Here is a 19,968-nt window from a genome sequence, read left to right as displayed (position 1 = left end):
ACTCGCCAACCCTCTGCTCTCTCAGATCACTTCCACTTGCCCAGGCCACTCTCCTGTCACAGCCCTTCCCACCTGCCACTCACCTGCAGAGCCCAGAGCCTCCACTCTCCACATGCCAGCCACTTGGACGACTGCGGGCAACCGACTCTTCACCTATTCGGCCTCAGTCTAAATGTCACAATTCTGTCTAGACTGCACTCTGCCACAATCCAAGTACAGAAGACGGCACTTTGTCCAGCTACAGGTACTCGCTGCTGAATGACTTGACATTTTTAAGACAACCCAAACCCAGACCGTGGACACCTTCCGAACGTTCCACCCGTGACTGGAAGCGCACTGATCAGCCCTCACAGAATGAAGCACTTAGATGACTTTTCCAGAACCACAACTGGCCCAAAGGATCCCAGCTCAGGCCTCTGGGAGCTACGACAAGTGGCTGAGTCAGAGAACAGCCAGGACTGTAAACACCCTCACTACAGTGACTGGCAACAACAAAGCCACCTTGACCTCTGTCCTCCTTACAGCTGGGCAGTACCCAGGGGTGTCCCGAACTAAGCAGTCAGAAATCCTTTTACCTAACACCTTAACTACGTGATCTACGTGATGACCGTGCATTGCTACTAACATCCACCAGGCACCAGCCAACACTTCCCGAACCTAACAGCAAACGACCACACTCCAGCTGCTCACATCTCTAACTCCCGGGCAGGCACGGGTGTCTCAGTTCTAGCAGAGGTGCCGGCCTTAAACTGCTGACTCATTCCCTCAAGCTGACGAAGGATGAGCAAGCATTTCAGAGCTTCCTGGAATTCGGTTTGGAGATGTTCTGTTCTCTACCCTTGATGGATGAGTTACACTTTAATACAGTTGCTGTTTGGCTGGTGTTTTCACTTTCCAAACGACACCGAGACTAAGACAAAAGGCTAAGATTCATCACATCTTAATCTTCAGATAATGTACAAACCAGAAAGCTCAATCTGAGATGGCCTGAGATGGCAGGGTCAGGTCTGTAAAGCCTCACAGAGCACAGGTTTAGGGTGTGGCTTTATGGGGCCAGGAAGCTGCAAGAGGTACAAGGAACAGTTTGCCACAGTCTCAAGACAATGATGTGCGTCAGGTCTCAGTGCAGGGGGTACAGGAAACAAGACTGCCATCCAAACCTTCGGACTTCACTCAACAGTGACACAAGTTCTCTCTGTGCACTGGGTACCACAGGAACACAAAGGAAAGAAAGGCCCACTCAAAAATGTGACTTAGGTGCTCAAAATGAGCGCGAGGATCCAGGGTAAATAAGGCAGCAATTTAAGATACCCAAAAGTATTGATGGTAAGTATCAAAATAAAAGCTGGCCATTTTTCATTTAATTGTACTATTAATGTATTAATGAGAAAAATATGTATTAATGAGAAAAATATGTATTAACGAGAAAAATATGTCAAAAGAGTTTTGTTAATCCTGTGTGTGTGCATGAATATCCATATGTCTAGACAAGTACTGACGAAGGACATCAGAAATCATATTTAAAAACAGTCATCATGGCTTTTCTTCATAAATGACACTCTGGATCCGCAGCTGATCCAGTCCCCTGGATGTGTCTTCTCCTTGACACTTCTGTCTCCCCCATCAGCATCTCCTGCTGTGACTTCATGGCCACCTAACTGAAAGGCAGGGGGTTTGATGGCAAACTCCTGGACCTGGTATCTATCTTGACCCTTGATAAGATTCTAACTCCCCAAGTTAGTTCCTGTATCCCACACCAAGCTACCCACAATGGGAGTGTCCTGAAATCTGGGAGCTGGCCTTATGTCAATCTTTCAAGGAGGTGGCAGACAGCTGACAGACACACTATGGTTTGTACACATTTAGTCGTTTGGCCTTAAGGGCTTTCTTTTATTTTTCTTTAAAATGTTAAAAAATTAAGGTGAGGCTGCCCATAGAAAAGAATCCTCAAAAACGTGATTTTATTATTATTAAGTTTAAAAAAAGAACCTTAATATCAAAAGTTTGGTGGAAATTTAATCCAGCACTGTCTTCCTGAGACTTGGCTCACAGGCCAGGAAAAAGCCAGAAGGAGGAATAAAGCGGTAACAGAGAGCTACTAGTTCCTTTACCCTCTCGGAGGCTTAAATATCAGTCACCCACACCTGACAGCACATCTCCGGGTTAGCTCCCTTAGCCTCAAGGAAACCTAAAGTGGAACTCGCCAGGGAACACCGGTAAACTTATTTTTTTTTAAGCTCAAAGGAAGAAGAGTAAAGCAAAGGTGCCAACAGCACCATTCAAAGGGGCAAGTTTCAAAGGCCGGTGCTCAGGAAGACCCGGAGAGCGGGATTCAAATGCTCTACAGTTAAAGACGCAGGAACTTTTTAATATTCAAATTTTAAGTCAGCATAGAAAGCAGTAGGCTTCAGCACGTTGGTCCTGGCCCTCTCCGCTCCGGCCTCCCCCACACCTCTCCTCCCCCTAGTTCCCCTTCCCTCCCCTGTGGTGTCTTCCTGCCCCCCCTTCTGCTTTTGCAGCACATGGACTTTCTAAACGCAGAAAACGTCCCTAAGAACCTTGCACTGAGGTACAGCTTGATTTGGGCTGGGTCTCTCTCTTTTCCCAATCTCAGCAGTTACAGAGTTAAGTAATGGCCAGTCTTGTTTTGTTTTCTTGGTTTTTGTTTTCTTTGGGTTGTTGGGTTTGAGACAGGGTCTCTCTATGTAGCCCGGACTGACCTGGAACTCACTCTGTAGGCCAGGCTGCCCTTGAACTCAAGAGATCTCCTTGCCTCTGCCTCCCAAGTGCTAGGATCAAATGTGTGCCACCATGCCTGGCCTGTCATACATTTACTGGATTAAATGTTGTATATGAAATTGTAAGACAGAGTTGGGCTTAAAGGCGAGGAGCTGGAAGGTTAGGGAGCCTGGAGAGAGAGAGAGAGTTAAGTCTCCCACTGGGACATCAGCAACAGAAGGTTTCTCATATCCCAAATCTGCAGATTCATCTTTGCCTGTTCAGGGTCTTAAGTTCAGAAAAGCCTGGAAGACAGTTCAGAAACAATATGAAAGAAAACAACAAATTAAAAAAACAGAGGTACAAGCTGCAGAACTGAAAACCAAAGACACCCCATCGCTTTACCTGCTGCGTTCTTCCCTCAGAGAACTTAGGAAACAACCGGGTCTTTTGTTTGCCCAGTGCGCTGGCCAACTACTTAAAGTTTTACAAGGACCGTTGCATCTTTTATGAAAATACGCACAAGCCGCTAGAACCGGTCCACACCAACAAAGTATCCTTCCCGAATCCAGACTTTTCATCAGCCATCAGTCACCGTTATCAACCGTGGCCTTCACGTTACGCAAGATGAGCTGCCTGTGTTTGAGCTATGTACTTCAATGAGCTTTTATTTTGCTAAGACACATCTCATTACGTAACCCAGGCTAGCCTCGGCACTCCAAGTTTCAAGAGGCATGGAAAACTGTATATACACGAGGCTTTGAAAACTGTATATACGCGAGACCAGCAACGAGGCGTCTGGGTTTCTGAGGTCCCACAGAATCCACATGGCTCTCCCAGGCATCTCCTCCGTGCGCGTGGCTATGCAAAGCCGCTGGCCCGGGGTCTGCCACCATCACTGTACGGTAACACAGGGCTCCCTTTCGACATGCAAATGGATTCTGTCCTGTGATCTTTTTCCACACACACTGATGCTAAGAACATCTGATGTTTCTTTCTGCTGCTGCTGTTGGCAAATATTCCATTATGCAAATGTGCTACAATTTGTTCACCCACTTAACTGGTGACAGAGACAGATAAGTGACTGGTCTCAGCTGGGGATGATACTAAACTTAATAAAACAGCGTGTGCCTAGACACACACTCGCTCCGCATTCCCAGGGCATGGCCTAGGAAGACAAGAGCTGAGTGGCAGGGAGGAGGATGCTCCTTAGCAATCACACAATAGTTCCCTGATGGACTAATGCTGTTACCAGCAGTGTGCGGCAGTTCCAGTGGCTCTACACCAGCACTAACCCTTGGCGGTGCCATCTTCTGAATCTTGGCTATGGTTGTGTTCAGAGTATTTCACTGCGGTTTTTATTTGTGTTCCTGGTGGCTAGGTACCCTTGCATGTGCTTGTGTTGGCCATTTTTTATCTTCTTGCATGAAATAGGTTTGATTCTTCCTAGACTTTTTTTTATTACCTTTGAGTCAGATGAGCTAGTAGAATTATGATTAGGGTTGCAATAAAACTATTTATTTAGAGAGAACAGCTAACAAATTGAGCTCTCCAGCTCATCAATAGGGCTTCCCTCTCCATGTTCCAAAGACTTCTTTAATGTCTCTTAATGTTATAATGATGATGTCTGGAGCAAAGGAGGTTTGTGCATCTTCTGCAAATTTATTCCTATGCATTTTGTGGTTTCTGTAGCACTGTAAATAGATTTGAGCTCTTATACTTTATTTTCTAGGTTTACCATGTAATTGCAAATGTATTTCTGAGATATGAACCAAAATTCAACAACCTGAGCTAATTCATTAATTCTGGCAGCTTCTTTGTAACTCTTTACTGGTTTTTCTGTGCATAATCACACTATCTGAACACAAGCGATTTCACTTCTTCCCCTGGCTTATGCCTCCTCCTTTTGTTTCCTCAGGGCAGTGACCACAAGTGGTGACAAGGATGTCCTGACTCGCTCATCTATCAGGAAGTGTGCCCCGCCCACCTCCAATGCGGTAGCTATAGGTTTCTTTTTTAGATGAACAGCAAGTAATGGACAGAAAGTGACCACCCCAGTTAACTTAAGCCTCCTACAAAAAGTTCAAGGGGGGGGCTGAAAATCTCCCAAATTGTGAAATTCTGGGTCACTCTGCCTCCCCAAAGCCTGTATCATGCCTAACTTCAGACATCCCAAGATCCACAACCAGATGTCACTAAAGCGAAGACAAGAGAATTCCTAGAATGGAGCAAGGACTCCATCAGAGTCTCAGATGTGGGGCAGTGGCCACTCAAGGGACAAAGTAGCACTTGGTGTCTTCCCAGCCAGCTGAGCACGTTACTTCCTGTCTCTTACTGTTAGAATCAGAAGTTACTTTTCTCAGAAAAAAAAGAGATGGTATACATAATATGTTTAGGAGAATACCTGACGTATGATTTGATTTTTAGGCTATGAATGTGTGTTGTTGTTCTTTAATGCTCAGGTTGACACCAAGACAATGAGGAAAGAAATGCATTACCACATAGTTTAGTTCACACCCAATACAGCGCAGTTAAAATCATATAAGCACTGTTAACTGGTTCTCATGGTATGGCATTAGTTCACACCCAATACAGCGCAGTTAAAATCATATAAGCACTGTTAACTGGTTCTCATAGAATGGCATTAGTTCACACCCAAACAACACAGGTTAAAATCATATAAACACTGTTAACTGGTTCTCATAGAATGGCATCATGCTAGAGGACGGAATGAAAATATTACCGGCCTTGACAAAAACTGCTGGAGAGGGGACAGAATCCAAGAGCGCAGAAAGAGTGGTAGCATTTCTATGTGACTATAAAGCAATGTTCAGCTTAAATTAATGAGAACAAGAAAACAATAAAAAAGAGAAAACATTCAGAGTTGAGTGGGACAGGCTTTCAATAGCAGAAACAAAACTAACAAGATTAGTAGGGGGAGGGGACACAGGAAATGAACAAAGTGTCAGGTTGGCACATAAACATCTTTCAGACACAGAAGTGGTCACCAAAGAGTTCAACACCAGACGTGGATACTACATCTTAGCAGAATTACAACAGAGAACCAGACTGTTCCCTCTAACTTTTTAATACTTCAAACAACATTGTATCGATTTCACTAAAAACAAACTTGAAAGGTTTTCATAGAAATAGTAGCAATACCCAGCCCGGTTCAGTTAAACAGAAATTGCTGGTAAATTGGCTGTGAGAACAGATAAAATGTCTAAAGATTTTTCAAATAGGAAAGGTGTCTTAAAGAGAAATCAATCTTAAACAATGAATTTAGATTTTAACAAAAGAGGAGTAAGGGAAAGTGAGGAGATACAGCAAGGGGATGAATGGGAAGATCCTCTTGAAATTTCTTGACGCCCCCCATTGCCTTTGTGACAGCTAACATGGTCAATCTGGCAAGATCTGGAATCACCCGAGGCAAGCCTCTTCACTCCTGGGAGGGCTCTTCTCAATCAGACAGCCTACAATGGGACTATCCATTGGTGTGGAAGGTCCTTCTGACTCTGTGTTGCTTTCATTGGTTAATAAAGAAACTGCCTTGGCCTGTTAATAGGGCAGAACAGAGCTAGGCGGGGAAAACTGGACTGAATGCTGGGAGGAAGAAGCCATGGAGGCCCTGGAGACAGATCTGGGAATTTTATCTGGTAAGCCACAGCCATGTGACAATATACAGATTAATAGAAATGGGTTAAATTAATACAAGAGTTAGCCAATTAGAGGTTTGAGCTAATGGGCCAAGCAGTGTGTTAATGAATACAATTTTTGTGTGGTTATTTCGGGGCTAAGCTAGTAGGGTGGCCAGGACGAACAAACGAGCCCTCCTTCTATGCTCCATCTCAGCAGGGACAGCACCATGCAGCAGCAGCTGAATCTAAGGAAGCCCAATGGGAATGGCTTTCCGCTCTTTGCCTGCTTTCGTGTCTTACTAGTTGCTGCTGCCACTGTCACCGTCTCTCTGCTGCAGCCACCCCATGAAGGTATCAGAACTCAGATTTTCAGCCTTCCCACACGGAACGAAAACCAGTGGCTCTCGAGGAATCCCCCAGGCCTTCGGCAAAAGATGAGGACTGCTGAGGCGTCTGGCCTGGTGCACTGAGCAGCTCTGGTTCTCACTCGGAGTGCAAAGGTCACTGTGGGGCCACCCAGGCGATATCATGTAAACCAATCTAACTAACCCACTTTTAATATACAGCAGTTCTCGTGGTTGTTCCTCCGGGGAACCGTGGCTAATACACACTTGGGGTTCTCTGCTTTTCTCTCCCAGGAAGAGCGATCCACACTCACACTGTCTCTACTTCCCTCTCTGTGCAATCTCATGCCAGTCTGCCAAGGACCAATTATCAGTTTTTGGGCACAGCTACTTCAGCAATACTCCACCTTTTCCAGCTTCTCCCTACAGTCCTTAGGCTTCCAGGACCCCACAGTTCATGGACTTCCAACCAGCCTCTCTGGCACACTGCTGCCAGCTTTCTTTGGGGATCTCTGTTGATGACTAGTATTAATTATCAACTTGACAGACTCTAGAATCATCTGGTGGGGGCAGGGTCAGATTCTGGGCATGCCTCTGAGGGTGTGTCCCGAATGATGTGGGAAGACCTATCATTACTGAGAACAGGACCATTCCCTGGGCTCCCTGGGCAGAGGATCCAGTGTGGGAAAACTGAGCTAGCACTCTGGGCACATTCATCTCTGTTTCCTAATTGTGGATGTGATGTAACTAGCTCTTAACCTCAACGTCCCAGGCAGAATGTGGGGATATTTTATTTATGCTATAACAAATAAAGCTTGCCTGAAGATCAGAGTGCAGTACTAAGCCATTAGTTAGCCATAGAGGTTAGGCAGTGGTGACACACATCTTTAATCCCAGCACTGGGGAGACAGAAGCAGACAGATCTCTGTGAGTTCAAAGATACCCTGGGCTACACAAAATTGAATCTGTTTAAAAGACAAACGGAGCTCACACAAAGGTGATCCCAGAATTTGGGATCACACGCCTTTAATCCCAGCACTAGGTAGGTGGAGATAGGAGTGGGTGGGTGAAAAGAGGACTATAAGAGGGGAGGGGTCAGGCACTCAGATATAGTCTGAGGATGCAGTCTGAGGATTTATAGATATGGATGCAGTCTGGGATGCAGTCTGAGATGCAGTCTGAGGATTTATAGAAATAGATGCAGTCTGGGATGCAGTCTGAGGACTCATAGGGACAGAATCGCCCCTTTGGTCTGAGCACTGGCCGAGGAAAGAACTCTAGAAACTGGCCGCCCTGCTTCTCTGACCCTTGAGCTTTCACCCACAATAGCTGACTCCGAGCTTTTCTTATCAAGACCAGTTAGAATCTGCGCTATGGACCGGTGGACCTGAGCTGCAGTCCAGGACAAACCCTTTCTCCCGCTAGCTGATTGTCAGAGTGTTTTATCACGGCGACAGGAAAAAAATTAAGACAGTCCACCTCTCCCCAAAGCCCCCAGCTCTAGAGGGCCAGGCTGAGTCCTCACACCTCAGCCGGTCTCCCCACCACATTCAAGGGCTTATCTAAGGCCACAGCAGGAACATAAACTCAAGATCACACCAGACTTCAGTCTTCAACTTCAGATACATGTGCCCAGATGTATACTCAAATTATTATATGCATGCCAAACAGGCATGGCAAATTTAGCTTGTGCAGTAATACGGGTGCCATCCGTCACCACACTCATTAGGTGAGTGTTTTTCTTTTACTTCCTTCAGTTTTGGCATTCAAATTCTCTGCTAGAAATACATATTACTCTATAAATATGAGGCAATTACTACAAGCACAAAAGTAGGCCTTAGTTTAAAATGCTGCTCACATTTATTTAAATGTCGATTAGATTAAAGGACAAGTAACATTTCCGTCTTCACAATGGGATTTTCTGTGCTCACCAGCAAAGATGCAATCAACACTGGAAAATCCACCACTGACTTTAAGACACAGAAATCCAGGGCTATGGCCTCACAGTGACTACCAAAATACATAGTTTCATTTTAGTGGGGGGGGGGGGGCTAGGGCGGAGCCCATGCTAAGTGCTCGCTCTGCAAGAACGAGGATCAGAGTTTGGATCCCTGGGCAACATAGTGGCAGCTCCCACTCAGGTGCTCAGCACTGGCAACATAGTGGCAGCTCCCACTCAGGTGCTCAGCACTGGCAACATAGTGGCAGCTCCCACTCAAGTGCTCAGCACTGGCACAGTGAGAGGAGCACTGGAGGCAAAGACATCACTGGACTGGACTGACCAACCAGCCAGCCCAATCAACAAGGTTAAGATTCAGTGAGAGACCTTTTAACACAAGAGAAAACAACAGCCAAAGGGGTGGGAGTAACCGAGAAAGACATCTAGCTGCCACATACACAGAGGCATTCCCCATTAAAGCCAATCAGAGGTTCCGTTCATTTCCCTTGACACTGACATCTTTATGTCAGCAGTGGCTTAGAGGGCTACTGACATAGAGGGGAGAAGGGAAAGTTTCTCACACTGATAAAAAGCATCCCATGGTGGTGGGGGGGGGGGTGCGGGGTATCTGTCTCCTTGCATCCTTGCAGAAAACTTAGTCACTGAGATAAATATGCTTGTGGCGGCTATCTTGCCACCCAAAGGGAACAGACGCTGTTGGTATCTCCAACCTTGATCCCCAAGCTAAACCTCAACTTGCCAACGCAAGCAGTATCCTCCACCCAACCAAATCGTCATCTTAGCACTCCCAAGGCTCTTCTGACTTCCCCAAAAGGAGGCTTCTCTAATCTATGATCGCCTGGCATATCTCACAGCAACTGGCCATCCTTCTATAAAGTTCTGCCAAACCTTGAGAGGCTCCAGGTATAGAAAGCCGTAAGTTTACATTGCATGCAAACCCAGTATCTGGCAAGCTCCGATGTCACAAACGTTGAGGTAAATTTAGCAAGCCACCCTACTATCTACCCAGACTTATCAGATGCGCCTGTGAGTGTGTGAGAGTCGCAGCATGCATGAGGAGACAAAGAACAAAGCATCATTAAACCCAAACATGCATCACCCCCACCCTGACCATCACCAGGGAGAGCAGCTGCACTGAACAGCAGAGGACTTTGGGGAGAGACGAGCTCCTATGTGAGCTCTTCAGCCAAAAACAGCTCCTCATGTCAGCCCATTGTCGGGATGGGTGCCCTAGATGCCAGAAGCCTGAACCCAACTAGAGCAGGGATGAAAGTCCTCAGACACAAAACACGCCTCACAGAAACTCAAAGACCTGGAGCTTGATCAGCACTTGGGGAGTCCTTTACCACAAACACTAAAATTGAGTATCGATACTCGGCAATGGCCACAGACTCAGCATCAACTGGAATTTCCTTTGGTTTCTCTCCATGGCAGCTACAACTGAAGGCATGTCAGCAAGGATGACTCCTTGGCAGGGTGGCAGGCTTTCCACCATTAAAAGTCTTGCTAACCAGACACACCTATGACCCTCTCCTGGAGGGCTGTCCTGCCTAGTAACAAAGACTTTTACTAGAATGAAGAAACTATTCTTAAGAGAGACATAAACTAGTTTGCTGAATCTTCTCATTTAAAGGACGGCTTGTACACAGTGGGAAACGGTGTGCTGTGCCGAAAAAGACACCTCAGGAAACTACAGGACGTAAACATCAGTACCTTGGAAGTGACACCTGAGCCAATGCACAATAACAGCTTCTCATTTCAAAACCAGGAGCGAAACTCAAAATATACACTAATATAATTACTGTTCTCACCGAAAACCACTTTGGAATTCCAACCTAATAAATGTATTAAAAATGTTAACAAATGTTTATAGCTAAGTATTTTATATTCAACTCTCTGAGCAGGTTGAGCTGACTGGTAAAAGATGCTGGCATCCTCAGCAGAGGGAGAAGACATTGCACCAGGAGGACACCAGCAAGAGGGGAAGTCGGTGGGTTGGTGGGTGGGTGGGTAGGTGGGTCTCCCTGCTTCTTCAGGTGGACACTGAAGACTTTGCCTCCTCAGACAAGAGCGCCTTCTTAGGGCACCCGGGAGGTAGCAGACAATTAACCAGATTGATGGAGAGGAGTGAAGGGGGGCAGAGACCTCACTCTCTAATCTCCAGCCTAGGGAATGGCCCGCCGCTAAGATCCAACCTACAAAAGGACAACCATCAAAACAGACTCTGCTCTAAAGAACTTCTGAGCAGAATTCAAGCTCACAGAAGTATGAGAACACAGGGAGCACCTGCCCAATGTCACTGACCCCACCTAACAAATTGCCAAAAGTAGTAGGGCTTTTTTGGGAAGGGTGGCTGCTTTCTTTTGTTTTTGTTTTTCAGTAAAATAACTTTATCAGATAGTTTGATGGTTTGAATAAGAATTGACCCCTATATGCTCACAGATTTGGAGGCTTGTTCATTAGGGAGTGGCATTACTTGAGAGGGATTAGGAGGTGTGGCCTTGTTGGAGTAGGTGTGGTCTTGTGGGAAGAGGTGTGGCCATGTGGGAGGAGGTGTAGCCATGTGGGTGGGCTTTAGGGTTTCAAAAGCCCAAGCCAATCCCAACATTTCTCTCTTCCTGCTGTCTGCAGATTCAGATGTACAACTGTCAGCAACTACTTCTCAAGCACCATGTCTGCCTATGTGCCGCCATGCTCTCTGCCCTGATGAAAACACACTAGACCTCTGAAACTGTAAGCCAGCCCCAAATCAATGCTATCTTTTATAGGAGCTGCTGCGGTCATGGTGTCTCGGCACAGCAATTAAACACTGACCATGGCAGACAGAAAACAGGAATAATTTCTTTTACAAAACTATTCTTTTAAACAAAGAATATCCTAGGGCTTTTAAGAAAATGCATTTAAACGTCCTTTTAACAGAATATAATTTGTACACAACTTCAGCGCATTATGAACATTTTCAAGCTCTCCCTACACTGAGAAGAGAGCCTGCGGCTGGCCCGCTTCGGGGCAGTCTACGGTGTCCTAACAGCAGTGGACTGCTGGGCAGTCCCTGTTGCTTTGCTCCCCAGGTTTGCCTTGGGGCTGGTTTAATACTGGACAAATGCACCCAAAACTCTGAGGTTCTCAGTGGAACTAAGAAAGATCTGAAGAGGGATGAGTTGAAAGGAAGTGTGAGGGATACAAGATGGCTAACAACTCCACAACCCAAATTATATTTGCTCACTCTAAGGCAACTACAGGTAATAAAATTAATCCCAAGGTTAGCTTCCTTTGTATCTCAAGAAGCAGATTAGAACAAGGAGTCAATTGCAGCTACCTCCTCAGTAATCACAATGCCTGACAGCAGAAACTCCAAATCTAAGTGTCTCAACTTAATACACAGCCAACAAAGACACACAACACCCTCTCCGTCAAGCTGCTGAAACATTGCCAAGTTTCAAAGCCCACAGAACCAGAACTAGCCCATATTGGATAACTCCGAGGCAAGTCAGCAGACCTCCTGGTGAGCCAACACAGCCAAGGCACACTGAAAGGCAGCTGTTCACCAGCAGGAAACTCACACTGGGTGGAAAGCAAATCCAAGTGTTGGACGCAGCTTCCTAACTATCACAGGTACAACTACAGCTAAAAACACGCCCAACCCACTGTCTCTGGGTCCCTTACCACGGATAACTTCTCTCCAGGCTTGTTGTCTAAAGAAAATACAGGGCTTACAAGCTGCGACCGGAAGGCAAACGTACATGTTATACGTGCTCCCCATAGACTGGACAGAGGCCAGGAAACAGAACTGAGAGGCCAGTTCCAGTCCAGCACTAATAAGCAGAGAGGGAATGGCCAGGCTGCTACATCTGATGGGTCAGAGCATCCTCAGCTAGGATGCCAAGGAGGAGCCAGACAGAGAATTCTAAGTCCTTTTCATTTCTTCACAAACCAGTGACATTTAACTGGCATGACAGCTTAGCGTGCTCCAGAGCTCTGCCAAGGCTGAGAGCCCAGAAGCACCAACCTGAAAGCTGCTACCGACTTACGGCTAGTGTTCTCTTGAGCTGTATATCTAATAGTGATACCTACCGGATGGCATGCAGCCAGCTCACCATGGTGGTGGCTGCAACTTCAGCTCCCAGAAGCCACCAAACGAGGCCATGTAAGTCAGAGTACAACCTGCCTCATTCTGGACACCAGATAATAGGACCTACCAATTTATGGTATGTCCTGACGACTTGGTTGACAGTGACACACGAGATCCTCAAAGCAATCAATGATGGACTATCACGATCATCATCATCAATACCATCTTCATCACTACCATCTTCATCACTACCATCTTCATCACTACCATCACCACCACTTTTCAGAAACACAAGTAAGTTAAAAAGCTAGCTAGCCTCAAGCCTAAAAGATGACAACTTAGCCAGACCTGATCTTTAGCAGTACAGGTCTACATCTCCCACCCAGAGTGTATGGCTTCTCTGTCAACTGCACAGGTACCCCAGCTTCAGATCTATCAATGCCATACTAAGGCAGAAGCCGGGGGGGGGGGGGGATGCAAGGTGATGTGAAGTAGTAATCTGTCTGCTGTTTTGAAATGTTTACCTTCTGCAAAGGGCCTGGATTTAGCAAACAGCAGTCAGATTACCCAAACTTTGGACAAGCTGAGTCTCTCACTTGGCATATCTTTCTAAAATCAAAAGCATGTCATAGATCATCCATCCCACCACCTAAAACAATCCCTTCATTTTGCTGACTCTTCAAGAGATACAGGGGTCAATGATCAAGCAAGTGTCCCATTAACAGAAAGCTAAAAAACTGAAGGGGTTGGTTGTTTAAAATTTCATGCTGTGAAGATTTCTCTGCCATCTGGGTGGTTTCAACAAGTTTTGTAACCATTGTTGTGAGAGTTATTGGCACAGGACAGAGGTACAAACGCACAGGCCTTGAGGTGGAACTCGATGGTAAATAAGTAGCCACACCTCGTGGGCCAATGAGTCAGTTCAGTGGGTAAGGGCACCTGCTGCCAGGCCTCAGGACCAGAGCCACATAGTGGAGGGAGAGAACCTATTCCTATAGGCTGTCCTCAGACCTACATGGTACCCGAGTGCCCACACACATCAACAGAGAGAAAAGAATAAATGAAAACAAAAAAAAAAGTAAAACAAAAATTAGTAACCACTCCTAAGAGGCTGACATTTTAAGAAATAGAACGCCACCTCCCAAGGGATTATCTAAATGCACAGTTTTAATAATTCCCACAAGACTATAAAAAGGGGTAAAACCTATGGGCTCTCAAAGGGTAAGAGAACACTATAATTTTAAAGACTTTATTCTAAATATTACTCAGTTTGTAAATTATCAAGCACTATTCCTGCTGTCCTCCTGCTCTGCAGATCACACGCATCCACCCGCCCACTAGTCTCACCTCCAAGCTCAATAACACAGTATTTAGGCTAACTGTACCATTTCTTATTGCTATCACTAACTTCAACAATGTAGCAAGAAATTACCATCCTCTATTCTTCCTCCTCCTTGGTTTTTCAAGACAGGGTTTCACTGTGCAGCTTTGGAGCCTGTTCTGGAACTAGCTCTGTAGCCCAAGCTGGCCTCAAACTCAGAGATCCACCTGCCTCTGCCTCCTGGGAGCTGGGATTAAAGGCGTGCACCACCACCACCTGGCCCATCTTCTAGTCTTTCCAATGTAAAAACTACATATGAAGTGAAAATTAAATACTAAGAATATTTTTAAATCTCTCGGGAAAAGACTGGAAATTAAAAACAACCCTGTTGCAGTTTCGGAGTAACAATGGTAAGTGAATTTTGTATTCCTCAGAAGAAAACAGGATGAAGCGCATTACTTAATACACAAGCAATAATGTCACTCTGCTTCTTTAACTTTTTGTCTTTTATTTTTTAAAGCAAAATTTGGGTATTTTCATCTCAGAAAAATAATTTTGTACAGTACCTGAAAGCTCCTAATTCCTAAAAGATAAATGATTGATAATCCCTAAATTCCTAAAGCAACAAAGTAACTGCTTTCCTGCAACAAATGTTTTAAAGGAACTGACCATCAGTAATAAAGAATTCATCATCACTCTTGGAACCCATGCAATGGTTGATGGATAAAGGCACTTGCCACCAAGCTAGATGACCTGAGTTCAAGCCCCAGAAAGCACATGACGGAAGGAGAGAACCACACTGCAAGCCGTCCTCTGACCACTACACAAATAACTGCAGAAAAAAAAAAAATCAATCAATAAATGTAAAGAAAATTTACAGGAAAAAAAAAGAAAACTTCATTCTTTCGGTCAAAGTGGAGAAGCCAGCTCTCCCCCGCCTCACACGCGTTTCCATCTCTAAACTTTGCACTGAGTGACTGGTATGTGTACGTACTCATTTTTCAAGCAAAAGCAATCACACACAATCCATAAAATCACAAGAGTAAGTCGGACACATGCTGTCTTCCCATAGACCCCTCTTTCTAGGCTTGACCCAAGAAAACCTGCTGGCTCTCTCCTTTACCAACTCTCTGACCCTAGAAACTAGCTGTGCAGGAAAACCTAAAAGCCCTGAAAGGAAATCCCCTTTGTGACCTCATCAAAAACAAACTTTTATAAAGAATAACTTAAGCATGTATTCATCACTCAGCATCAACACTAAAAGCGAAACGATTCATTTAGGGCACCAAGAGAAGGAAACGCTTCGTCCCAACACTGCTGAATGCCTCACTTCTATCTGAAATTTCTCCAGCACAAATTATTATCCGGCAGTAGGCCACGAGGCTGCTGCTTAAACACCACCTCGGTGTTATACTTGGCCCACGTCCTAAGCGCGCTCTCCACGTCACTCACTGATTACCTGTATCAAAACACACAGCCCGCAGCTGGGCCCCCTCCGGCCTCGTGAAGCAAGCAACCTCTCCGTGTGTGCTGCTCGGCCTTTTATAGTGGAGGCATGTGATGCGCGTATCTGCACCAGCTGTTCCTAATTACCTCTCAGACTGGGGGGAATGACTCAGCAACACAAACTCTTTTAAAGAGTCACCCTACCTTGTTATCCAACCAACGGAGCGAACAAAGGGAAGCCACTTGACAGATCCGTCGGTTAAACAACAATACAAGAGGCGATTGCTCCTCCAAAGCCAACGAACTCCAAGATGACTCACTAGGAGTCTTTTTTCCCCCTACACTACCTTACGATGTCTAAAGCCAGAAGTGGCAAGCGCCTTCAAGCCCAGCCCAGAGCCTGCACCACTACCACAAGAGCAGGAAGAATAGGCCAACCCATACCTCTTCCCATTTCTCTGAACGTGTGTAGCACTCAGAGGCTCAGCCACTAACAAATCTAGAGTGTCCATCCTTAAATCTTTCCGAACTGCCTTCCACGCAAACCCAGTGGGCTGAAAGGAGCGCTGAAATACCTAAACAAAGACCCAGCAGGGGCAGCCTCCATAGCGGGCAGTCACAACTCTATACAAGTCTCCAAAAAAAGAGCAGCATCCTGCAAAAACAGCCTTTGTTCTTCCAAGCCTGTCGCTGGAGCTGGATTTTTCCCACACACGTTCTTTCAGAATACTACAGCGTCTGCCCTGACTCAACCCCATGCTGAACGTAGAGAGCTCACTACATAAAAGCCATCGGCGCAATTCCACTAAATGACACCAAAGTGCCTGAGAAGAACGAAAACGCGTTGGCCCGGGCGCTACCGGACACGAACACAAAGCGGGTGTCGTTATCATCGAGACCCACTCTGCCCAGGCAGTGTGAGTCTAAATTACAAACGTGCGTAAAGCTGCAACAAAGGGAAGCCCGGACCCCGAGGAGGTCCTGGCGTCCGGGCTGGCTCGGCCTTGCCCCGGCACGCAGGCAGATCGGGACGCGGCCCGCGGAGCTCGGTGCAGGGCGGCGCCGGCTCGGCTGGCCCGAGAGTCCGAGCAGCGCGTAAACAGCGCGCAGCCCGCCGCCCCTTCCAGGCCCGCGCGGCCGCCCGCCGCGAGCCCGGATGACCCCCGGGAAGGACGGAAGGACGACAGCCCCGCACCGCCCGAGCCACTCACCGGAGCCGAGGCGCGGCGCGGCCCGACTGCAGGCTGCAAGCGGCGGTCAGGTGACTCACTCCCTCGGCGCTGCCGGCCGCCCGCTCGTCCCCTCCCCTGCGCTCCGCTCCACTCTGCCACGGCCGCCAGCGCCACTCGGCGCTAAAGCCCCGCCCCGCCCCAGGCCCCGCCCCGTGGCTGGAGCCCGGCCAGGCTCCAGGCCACGCCCGCGTTGGAGCCACGCCCCGTTCCAGGCCACGCCCTCTACTGGTAGGATCCATCCCCGTCCTGCCTGGAGCGCGGGTACCCCAACCCTCGCCCCCAGCAGGTCAGATAAGAATCTTCTGTCCCACGCCCCCCACTCCCTCCCCCGCCCCAAATAATGGAAGCTCAGTTCAGCCAAGCTCCTGGGCTGCTTTCCAGAGGGGGCGCGAGAGCCTGGTGTTTGAATTTGCCAAAGGGGTGTGTCAAGAACTTCGATCTGGAGCTGAGCAGGACTTTTAGGAACAGGTTTGAGAGAAAGAGGCTGTCCCGCCCCTCGCCAACCCCCTCCCCCCCCAGCCATGGTCACTTACTTCCCTTCAAGTTGTTTGTGTCAAATGAGTCCCTTCCTTGAAAACCACAAGGCATGTGACCTGGAGCGGTACTTTGCTCATTATACCCCACTTATATGTATAACCCACTAATATGCATGATTCCCTGATCAAATCCCTTTAATGCTTGCACCCGGCACAGGGTGCTCTGAGAATTATTCCTGTGCCCTTCATACTTGCCTGTGTAATCTGCACACTTTTTTTCTTTTTCCTTTTGTTTTGTTTTGTTTTGTTTTGTATGTTCTTCAAGACTGAGTTTCTCTGTGCAACCCTGGCTGTCCTGGAACTCACTGTGTAGACCAAGCTGGCTTCAAACTGGGCTATACCCCTGCCTCTGCCATCCAGGGACTAGGATTATAAACCCATGCTTCTTGTCTGCTCGCTGCGTTCACATTGTGCTGGGCTTCCCATCCGGAATAGCATGCAAAGGGTCTGGCAGCCTACTTTGGTCTGTCTATGCTGTAGCTACCGGGAAACACGGACCCAGTTTCAACGGCTGGCAGTGCCAGCAGCCATCCCCACCAAGCGCAACTCATGCTCTCATCCTCAGCGGCTTATTCAGGTATCTACCCAGTTGTTCGCTTTTATTTTTTATTGTGTTCACTGTTGTTCAAAGCAGCGTCTTTCCGCAAGGCTGCATGCACTCGTGGCAAAGCGTTATCAGTCTGCAGAAAGAGTGGGCTTTCCTGGACAACCTGATTAGACATAAGGAAGGAATAACCACCCCTAAGGCCTATAGCCCCGAGACCTGTAGCCCTGGGAGGGTTTGTGGAAAGGGATAATATTGGTGGCTTTTGAGTTAGCGTGAAAAGGTGGGGGGAAATGGGTTTCTAAGCACCAGCAACCCCCAAATGTATTTACCCCTTAAACACAAACGGACAACCCAGGGATTTCAAGAGAGGGGTGGCTAGCAAAGAGTCATATCATCTACCTGATTTCATCTGTTCAGTCCATAAGCTCTTGTGGACACTCAGTTACCTCCAAAATCCGTAAGAAAGTGGCGTAAGTGGCATGAGATAGCAATGTAAGTGTTGAAGTGATGGCTTCATGAGGAAGGAACAGCAGAGCAAAAAACTGGGCTTAGTTGAGATGAGTGTGGTCCATCAGGCGATGGAGGGTTCAGAGATGGAGGTGGGCGGCATTTTCAGATGCCTGAGTTCATGATGCAGGTATTTATTTCGAGGGAAGACACTTAGAGGGAGACCATGTTAGAAGGATGAGGGCTGTGACAGACACTCGAGAGTGCCGAGGCTTCATTCACTCCCCTTCCGTTCTGAGCAAAGGGAACTGTCATCTGCTTTCTTTCCGCACCTCTAACATGCATTGCTTCGATAAACTGCCTTCTGCTGTATGTATTAGCTCTCCCAGAAGCTCCCTACAAACCTGCTTATCCTGACGTGTCCTCCAAGAACACCTCTCCTAGCATGGGCTGCCCCATCACTGACTCTGTGACAAGGAAGAAAGAACAACAAAGAAGAACAAAAGTGAAAACATTGTGCCTTTGAGAACAACGAGGTGAGCCACTTCCAACAGAGGTTACCATTGCTTCTGTGATGTTACAAGGTCTACTGCAGAATTATTCTACAGAATAGTCAGTCCTTCTGAACACTGTGAAGATGTGTTGCTCTTGTTGTTAATAAAAACCTGATTGGCCATGGCTAGGTAGGATTTTCAGAACAGACAGAATGCTGGGGAGAAGAAGATGGAGTCAGAAGAAACGTCTTAAGATACAGAGAGAGCAAGATGGGAAGTACGAACATGAGGTAAACAAGCCTCAGAAGCAGCACATAGATTAATAGAAATGGATTAATTTAAGGCATAAGAGCTAGCTAAAAACAAGCTTAAGCTATTGACTGAGCATTTATAATTAATAAGTCTCTGTGTGGTTATTTGGAGTGTGCCTGGCAGGACAGAACGGATCAGCAGTCTAGACGGAAAATGCTGTCTACAATGGCACCCACCATCACGCAACATAGATCCACATAAAACCTGAGAAAGCTTTAAAAAGGGTTTCAAACATACAAAACCAGACAAACATGGCTTTCTAGTGTCATAGTTTCATGCCAGTCACAGTGCAGAGACGTGTCTTCTGGCAGCTGCCTGCTGGATGAAACCAGCCACCAACCATCCATGCCCTACCACCATGCATTAAGCTGAGCAGTGCAGACAGCTGACATAGCAGTTTAAGATTTGTCTCACACGATCAGAAAGCAACATAGATGACCAGTAAGGACAGATCCAGACAATAAAAACCTCTAACAGGTTACAGTGTGTTTGAAAATATACATAGTCTTGGGAGAGAAAAGAGAAAAGATATATATAGTCATAGGAAAAAATAGTTTAAAATCAATAAAGTCTTTAAAAAGGAATAAAGTAATAAAAATATAATAAGCCACATAAAGATGGAAAATACACAGAGTCTGGATTCTGCATGTTATTGTGTTATCTTTAATTTTTTTACTGCTGATGAATGAGGGGCAGCTGCTAAAATACATTGGATTATGAAGGCTGCTGTGTTAAAGCGACCTATGTATTTTGAAAATGTCTTGGATACCCAATACCACTCCCCCACCTACCACAGCCCCAGTGACCAGGCAGCAGCATCTTCCTTGCCCCCTCAACCATCCCCCACTGTCTCAGTGACCACCAGAGCGACAGACCCACCTGCACCTAGAGGAAGAAGTGA

The 19,968-nt window shown here is 46.7% G+C and overlaps 1 protein-coding gene across 2 annotated transcripts in view; it reads right to left on the bottom strand.

Annotated features, from left to right (window-relative positions):
• The window catches only part of Bach1 (BTB domain and CNC homolog 1), a 37,305-nt gene extending 20,463 nt beyond the window's left edge, over positions 1-16,842 (bottom strand). Inside the window, exon 1 of one of the 2 annotated variants that reach the window (XM_050138575.1) lies at positions 16,711-16,842. The gene's annotated coding sequence lies outside the window, so the exon portion shown is untranslated. Of the gene's footprint in view, positions 1-83; positions 2,425-16,710 lie in introns of those variants that run through there. The other variant, XM_050138574.1, reaches the window with a different exon arrangement.
• Between the last annotated feature and the right edge of the window lie 3,126 nt (positions 16,843-19,968).

The sequence above is a fragment of the Alexandromys fortis genome, unplaced genomic scaffold (genome assembly GCF_014885135.2).
Source record: "Alexandromys fortis isolate MF-2015 unplaced genomic scaffold, M_Fortis_MF-2015_v1.1 scaffold_11, whole genome shotgun sequence".
NCBI classification, from domain to species: domain Eukaryota; kingdom Metazoa; phylum Chordata; class Mammalia; order Rodentia; family Cricetidae; genus Alexandromys; species Alexandromys fortis.
Note: the sequence above shows the minus strand (reverse complement) of the source record. Positions and strands in the feature narration are given on the sequence as shown.